Consider the following 8,741-nt stretch of genomic DNA (forward strand, 5'->3'; position numbering starts at 1 on the left):
TTTGCTTCAGGAGAAATAGCTCAAGAACATTTCCAAGAACCTTTTTGAAGAATAGCAACTTTGCTTAACTTTCTTCTTAAGTCTATAGTTATGTAGAAAATGGCAGTTAAGAAGACATTTCTTCTTAAGAACATTTTGTGAATCTGGGCCCCTCTGAATGGGCCGCTGGGACCTTAATTAGGATGGGACAGGTCGAAAGTATCAAAGCTCCCCTATGATGTGTTTAGGTAAGAGATTTTGTACCTGAAGTTGATGGAGACTGTGTCTGAGAACCATGCTGTTTTGAAGAAATGTTTGGGGTGTGTGCAATCTACTAAGGTATGTGTCTACTTTGATTTTCAGTGTTTGTTTATTCAAAATTGAAAGACATATAGTCATAGGCCTTATGTTCAATGTCCCTGTTTCTTTGTAAATATACCACTAGATGGCACCCTTCTGTCTAACTGTATCTTTTGTGCCTCTGGACAGTTTTTTTCTCCATTGTTCTTCATACAGAGGCTACATTAGGCTTGCTTCAGACATATTATAGTGTATTTCTGTAGAATGATCTAATACCACTTGCCAACGACCACAATGAAACATCATGCCATTTGTCCCATGCTTTTTTTCTTTCAACGGTCAGGGAACACCTTGATGTCACACAATGCATGTAAAGGTGTGTCCACTCTTGATAAGAAAGAGGTGCACATATGAAGTCCATACGTCACTGTCATGCACTCCTCAGCAAGAAGAGGTAAAACATAGGTGTGTTTATGCTGTGTACTATAGAGCCATTTATCTCAAGGGGCTGTCATACTAGTCATATGTGTTATGATAGGGGATTTGGATTGACACACAGTCCCTTTATCTAAAATGAACACTCCAGGGGTTAAGTTTCCCTATATTGAAGTGAGTGACTTACTGCACAGGTGTTAGGGGTACCTGCTAAATGCACAGCCTCCATGTGAGCTGTAACAAAATTAAAAAAAAGGCATGTTCATTAATTTATTGAAACATGCACATCAGTTTGGACCATGTTTAATCATTTTTCACATTAGTTGGCTTTTTTGTGATTGGTTTGTTTTCCCATTGATGTACATGGCACTCCTCGAAATCCACAGTGTAATGTTTCTGAGCAAAGGTTACTGTGGAAACAGTTGCCAAGCAACAGCACAGTAGTGCTCTGTTTTTGATCGGACCACACCTTAGAAATAGAATGCATAAAACTGGCTTGTTTCTCCACACTATATATAAAAATACAATGGTCTACTGATAGAGGTACAATTCAGTTGACAATTGATTGTTGTGATTCCTTACATAAAATAGGCTACACAGGAAACAGAAAATGTGTTGTTTTGTAACTGATTTTAAAAAACAAGCTCCCTAATCACGTATGAAGTACATACCTGTGTATTGTAGATCACACCTCCCCTTTGTGCTCCAGAGACCACAACAGCAACAGGCTGAGCCAGCCAGGCCAATGCAAAGGCCCAGCGGGACTCCCCCGGACCAGCTAAAGCCACTACAGCTGTTACAACCCAGTCAGCACCATCATGGGCTTGGTTTTCTCAGACTCCATTTCCCATCCCCAACTCTGTCAGTCTGTTCTCAGTCACTCAAGACTCCATCATGCTAGCAGTCATGTTGCCCATGTCTCTTTCTCTCTGAGCTTCATATAACTGACTGGTTTGCAAAACCTGGCCTAGACACACGTTAAGGTCCAGGTTGATTTTCACACAAAGATCATGCTGGTGTCACTGACATGCAATCAAGTCCTAAACCAACAAATTAAATCATCACTTTCAGAACTGCCACTGCGGCAGAGAGCTCATTTCTCGGCTATACTCCTTGGTAGACTGTTTTCACTGTTCCTCTTTTCATGATTCTTAATAAAAAAAATTAAACTCAATGCGAATAACTGCAGATTACACAGACAGTCTTCTCAAAGTATCTGTTTTCATTTGCAAGGTCTTGACAAATCTTCACAGCTGTTTACTGTCTCTGTTGGGTGTGCTCTGTCTCTCTCTGTGTGTGGATACTAACCAACCAGAACCAACAATAGATAGCAAAACAGGAAATACACAATTACACGTTTCAATCAAAGAGTGCATGATTCACATGATCAAAAAGTGCAACAACAGGAAATAAAATGACTTTTTGCAATGCTCAAGCCAAGCTTTTGTTGCTACCGCTGATTTTTGTAGTGTAATCCTATGGGCGTGTTTGTTGTAGCTTTTGTACCATGAGGTCTGTGCAGTAGGTACTGTATGTTATTTAGGTTTGTGCTATGTGGGCTCTCAGTATGTCACACCCAGCAGAGGGAGATTACCTCTAATGTCCATAGTCCTGATACTTGTCATTTTTCCCAGGGTGGGTGTTGGGTACAGTATATCTCATATATGTCTTTGGACACATGATCTTGTCTTTGTTTCCTAACAGTCCAAGAAAATAGTTTAAATCATGTCCCTTTCACTATGCTCCGGGAGCCAAACTTTGACCCCTTCCACAACTGGCACCACGGCTCATGGCTCTTCGACCAGTCCTTCGGGATGCCCCAGATCCCAGACAAGTGATCCCACTGGCCAGGCTCCCACTGGCCCGGCTACATGTGCCCCCCAGGCTCCTCTGTGGATGTAGGCTTCTACTTCTACTGCCTAATGGGCAACCCCTACTTCTACTGCCTAATGGGCAAGCCCAGTACATACGGTCACTGTGGGGACGACGTCGTCAATGCACTTATTGATGAAGCCAATGACTTAGGTGGTATGCTCCTCAATGCCATTGGATGAATCCCTGAACATATTCCAGTCTGTGCCAGCACAACAGTCCTGTAGCGTAGCATCCGCGTCACCTGACCACTTCCTTAATGAGCGAGTCACTGGTACTTCCTAAATTTGTTTTTGATTGTAAGCAGGAATCAGGAGGATAGAATTATGGTCAAATTTGCCAAATGGAGGGCGAGGGAGAGCTTTGTATGCGTTTCTGTGTGTGGAGTAAAGGGGGTCTAGAGTTTTTTTTCCCTCTGGTTGCACATGTGACATGCTGGTAGAAATGAGGTAAACAGATTTAAGTTTGCCTGCAGGAGTGCCCCTTCTGCGTGAGCATTTTCTTGTTTTCTTATGGCCTTATACAGCTGGATGAGTGCGGTCTTAGTGCCAGCATCGGTTTGTGGTGGTAAGTAGACAGCTACGAATAATATAGATGAACTCTCGTGGTAGATAGTGTGGTCTACAGCTTATCATAAGGTACTCTACCTCAGGCGAGCAATACCTCGAGACGTCTTTAATATTAAACATTGCGCACCAGCTGTTATTGACAAATAGACACACACCTTCGCCCCTCGTCTTACCAGACGTAGCTTCTCTGTCCTGCCGATGCATGGAAAATCCCACCAGCTCTATATGATCCTTGTCGTCGTTCAGTTTATGTTTGGATCTTTCTTGTATAACAAAACAAATAAAAATGTTGCTTACCTACTGGTAGACGAAGATAAATATTACATTTATTAGTCACGTACAGTACTGCAGCTTATAGTTAAGGGTCAATGCCAAATCTTTGTCGGTAAACATTGTATCCCAGAGCAGCTTCAGGAGGGAGTCAAGCCTTTCAAAATAACAACCCAGTACCCATACAATATACTACAGCCAGGTGCACTCTAAAGCATAAACTGTAGACTTAACTCAATCTGTGCACAGAGAGTCATACACACACTGTACACACCGAAGATACACTCCTAACCCCAATGTGTCTGTAATATCAATAGGAAAGCACGAAGAGAGAAGAGATGAAACTTCACCAGGAAGTCCACGTGAGCACAAAGCAGAACATTTCAATAGTTATAAATCCTTAAAGCTAAAGTAACATCCCTTGGGTGTTGATTGCAATGATACGTCCAAAATGGCACACTATTCCTTATATAGAGCACAAATTTTGACCAGAGTCCTTTAGGTCTTGGTCAAAAGAAGCACACTACAGTATAGAGGGAATAGGATGCAATTTGGGGTGCTGATATTGACAATAATAACTTCTGTCACATGAGAGTACTCTCCTCTGATACAAACTTGTTCTGTCTCCTGGCTGCAGTATTCTCCCGGTGTGGACTCTGAGAAGGTGATCTCCTCTCTCTCTCTCCAAAGGGTGTGCTCAGCGTCAAGGTCCCACTGCCCATGCCAGCTGTCCAGGAAGGAGGGCTCTCCATGGCCATCAGCAAGAGGTAAACTCCCCATGAGTAAACTCCCCATGAGTAAGCTTCCAACATTGTGTAATTTTGCAGGCACCAGTTCTCAAGTGCAATTCATGGCTAATACTTGACATCTTCTGCAGTGGCTTGTATTTTATACCTTAACTTGCATTGTTAGTGTCACTTCTTATAGTTACTGTCAATCAAGTCATTGAATGGCCTGTTTCGGTAAAATTGTATTTTGATATATTTCATTGGTCCTGTAGCTCCAACCCTTTCTCTATTCTCTATTCTCTTGAAAAACTGACAGGAGAACTGACAGACATCTGATATGTTATTTTTAATTAACAGGGATGATGTTTGGGACTAGCGACTAATAGCTAACAACCAATCATGGCAAGAAGAGTCAAGCATACAGATCTTCTGCAGTAGATATTGGTCAACTGGAGATAAGCGCTTACAGACTATTAGTAACATTTCAACTAACTATCTACTAACCCTAACCTTAACTTTTATCCTAACCCTAAACTTAATCCTTACCCTTACGCTAGCCCTAACTCAAACTCTTACCCAAACCCTTATTCTAAACCTTACCCCAACCCCACTGTAACCTTAGAAAGCAGTTGCTTATCAACAAATAGTTTGTAGATAGCATGATCATCTGTAGAGCATCTACGGATGGACTATCCAAAGAAAGTGTGACCATGTAAATGACCATGTATGTACACTTGATGCTGAATGAAAGTGAGTTGGGAGATACGTTTCTACCTGGAAATCATTATTTCTGCAGTCTCATGTTTCAATCTTCTGATTTCAAATATGTATACTGTACAGTGCTTTTTAAAATGTATTTTCAATATAGTAGACATTTCCAGTGAAGAGGGGCGGCTAAGGAGAGTTCTCTATGCTGTTTTACTCATGGGAGGTTTCTTAAAAAACTTCAGCTGAAAATTCTGGTTATTTTGATAAATAATACACAGCAAAGTCTATAAATGTTCATATGAATTAATAATACATTTTGTCATTCATACTATTTGTCTTTATTTTGCCTTGTTGAAGAATACATACAGTACCAGTCAAAGGTTTGGACACACCTACTCATTCCAGGGTTTTTCTTTGTTTTTTACTATTTTCTAGATAATAGAAGACATAATAGTGAAGACATCAAAACTATGAAATAACACAAGAGTGTGCAAAGCTGTCATCAAGGCAATGTAGAAAATAGTAAAAAATAAAGAAAAACCCTTGAATGAGTAGGTATGTCCAAACCTTCGAGTGGTACTGTATATTCCATGGCCAAATGAACCAGACAAATCTGAGTAAGAGGAAATGAACCCTCAAAACAGATAATCAAATCTTGAAGTTTGATAAATCTTCTTAAGGATCGGACCCATTATTTAAGTTTTTACCTAAAATGACATACCCAAATCTAACTGCCTGTAGCTCAGGCCCTGAAGCAAAGATATGAATATTCTTGGTACCATTTGAAAGGAACCACTTTGAAGTTTGTGGAAATGTGAAAGGAATGTAGGAGAATATAACACATTAGATCTGGTAAAAGATAATACAAAGAAAAAAACAACAGTTGTTTTGTATGTTTTTTGTACCATCATCTTTGAAATGCAAGAGAAAGGCCATAACTTATTATTCCAGCCCGGGTGCGATTTAGATTTGGGCCACTAGATAGCAGCAGTGTACGTGCAAGGTTTTAGGCTGATCCAATGAACCATTGCATTTCTGTTCAAAAGGTTTGATCAAGACTGCCCAAATCACTGTATTTTAAGAATGTGAAATGTCAGAATAATAGTAGAGATAATTATTTATTTCAGCTTTAATCTCTTTCATCACATTCCCAGTGGGTCAGAAGTTTACATACACTCAATTCGTATTTGGTAGCATTGCCTTTAAATTGTTTAACTTGGGTCAAATGTTTCAGGTAGCCTTCCCCAAGCTTCCCACAATAAGTTGGGTGAATTTTGGTCCATTCCTCTTGACAGAGCTGGTGTAACTGAGTCAGGTTTGTAGGCCTCCTTGCTCGCACATGCTTTTTCAGTTCTGCCCACACATTTTCTATAGGACTGAGGTCAGGGCTTTGTGATGGCCACTCCAATACCTTGACTTTGTTGTCCTTAAGCAATTCTGCCACAACTTTGGAAGTATGCTTGGGGTCATTGTCCATTTGGAAGACCCTTGCAACCAAGCTTTAACTTCCTGACTGATGTCTTGAGATGTTGCTTCAGTATATTCACAGAATTTTCCTCCTTATGAAGCCATCTATTATGTGAAGTGCACCAGTCCCTCCTGCAGCAAAGCACCCCCACATCATGATGCTGCCACCCCCATGCTTCATGGTTGGGATGGTGTTCTTCGGCTTGCAAGCCTCACCCTTTTTCCTCCAAACAGAAGGATGGTCATTATGGCCAAATAGTTATATTTCTGTTTCATCAGACCAGAGGACATTTCTCCAAAAGGTACGATCTTTTCCCCCATGTGCAGTGTCCCCAAACCGTAGTCTGGCTTTTTTTATGGCGGGTTTGGTTCAGTGGCTTCTTCCTTGCTGAGCGGCCTTTCAGGTTATGTCGTTATAGGACTTGTTTTACTGTGGAAATAGATACTTATGTACCTGTTTCCTCCAGCATCTTCACAAGGTCCTTTGCTGTTGTTCTGGGATTAATTTGCACCCTTCGCACCAAAGTATGTTCATCTCTAGGAGACAGAACGCGACTCCTTCCTGAGCGGTATGACGGCTGCGTGGTCTCAAGGTGTTTATACTTGCTTATTATTGTTTGTACAGATGAACGTGGTTCCTTCAGGGATTTGGAAATTGCTTCCAAGGATGAACCAGACTTGTGGTGGCCTACAATTCTTTTCTGAGGTCTTGGCTGATTTCTTTTAATTTTCCCATGATGTCAAGCAAAGAGGCACTGAGTTTGAAGGTAGGACTTGAAATACATCCATAGGTACACCTCCTATTGACTCAAATGATGTCAATTAGCCTATCAGAAGCTTCTAAAGCCATGAAATCATTTTCTGGGATTTTCCAAGCTGTTTAAAGGCACAGTCAACTTAGTGTATGTAAACTTCTGACCCACTTGAATTGTGATACAGTGAATTATAAGTTAAATAATCTGTCTGTAAACAATTGTTGGAAAAATTACTTGTGTCATTCACAAAGTAGATGTCCTAACCAACTTGCTAAAACTATAGTTTGTTAACAATACATTTGTGGAGTGGTTTAAAAACGAGTTTTAATGACTCCAACCTAAGTGTATGTAAGCTTCCGACTTCAACTCTATGTCTATGTCCTGGGACATGTTCTTGTTACTTACAACCTCATGCTAATTGCATTAGCCTACGTTAGCTCAACCGTCCCGCAGGGGACCAACCAATCCTGAAGAAGTTGGATTAGATTGAGAATACTGTCTGATAGAATGCCAGATTTTTAGCAGTTTCAAACATCTCAAGCAATAAGGTTTCCCATTCAACACCCTGCAAGATGTTGTTAAGTGTATCCCACATGGAACTATGAAGCTACTTTGTTTTGGTACTCCGAACTTACATAATACCTGTGTACTCGTAACTTTGGATCTCGTAATTTACTACATGTAAAAGATGCCGGAAGACAAGTAGATGCATTAGATCACCATGCATTTTGTTTTTCATGATCACCCCCCCCCCCCAACAAAAAAAAGAGAATGCCAGTGGAGCTCCAGAAATATCATCCTATTAAAAAGCTAGTAGTACTGTAGAAGCTGAGTACACAGACAGTTCTAATAATAGTACTCTCTGCCTGCAGCCTGTGAGTAGACACTGAGTAGACTGGGTACATCAATGTGACAGCCAACCATGGAGACTAGGCTACGGTGTAGTCAGTCCATTAGACATCAACATACTCTTGCATAACAAGCAAAAAACTCTGAGCCAAATTTAGCACACCATCTCCCTCTATTCCGACTAAGTTATGCAGGATCGCTTCAGATTCCACATTGGACGTAGCAGGCAAATGATGTAATATCACTGTAAGAATAGAATACGATAGCATTGGGCCTTCCGAGTTGCACAGTGGTCTAAGGCACTGCTTTGCAGTGCTAGAGGCGTCACTACAGACCCGGGTTCGATCCTGGGCTGTATCGAACCAGCAGTCCCATAGGGCGATGGACAATTGGCCCAGCGTCGCCCGGGTTAGGGGAGGGTTTAGCCGGGGGGCTTTACTTGGCTCTTCACGTTCTAGCGACTCCTTGTGGCGGGCCGGGCGCCTGCAGGCTGACTGCGGTTTTCAGTTGAACAGTGTTTCCTCTGACACAGTGGTGCGGCTGGCTTCCAGGTTAAGCAGGCCGGTGTTAAGAAGCGCGGTTTGGCGGGTCATGTTTCGGGAGACGCAAGACTCGACCTTCGCCTCCCGAGCCCGTTGGGGAGATGCAGCGATGAGACAAGATTGAAATTGTGGAGAAAAAGAGGGTAAAATACCGCAAAAAAGTGAAAAAAAATAGTACTCTAGCATGGTTCATTTTGTCAAAGACTGCAGTGCATGGTTCAGATGGTTCAGATGGTGCCCATTAGGTTTCCTCTATATATACACACA

This window comes from Oncorhynchus clarkii, chromosome 27 (genome assembly GCF_045791955.1).
Source record: "Oncorhynchus clarkii lewisi isolate Uvic-CL-2024 chromosome 27, UVic_Ocla_1.0, whole genome shotgun sequence".
Lineage (NCBI taxonomy): Eukaryota > Metazoa > Chordata > Actinopteri > Salmoniformes > Salmonidae > Oncorhynchus > Oncorhynchus clarkii.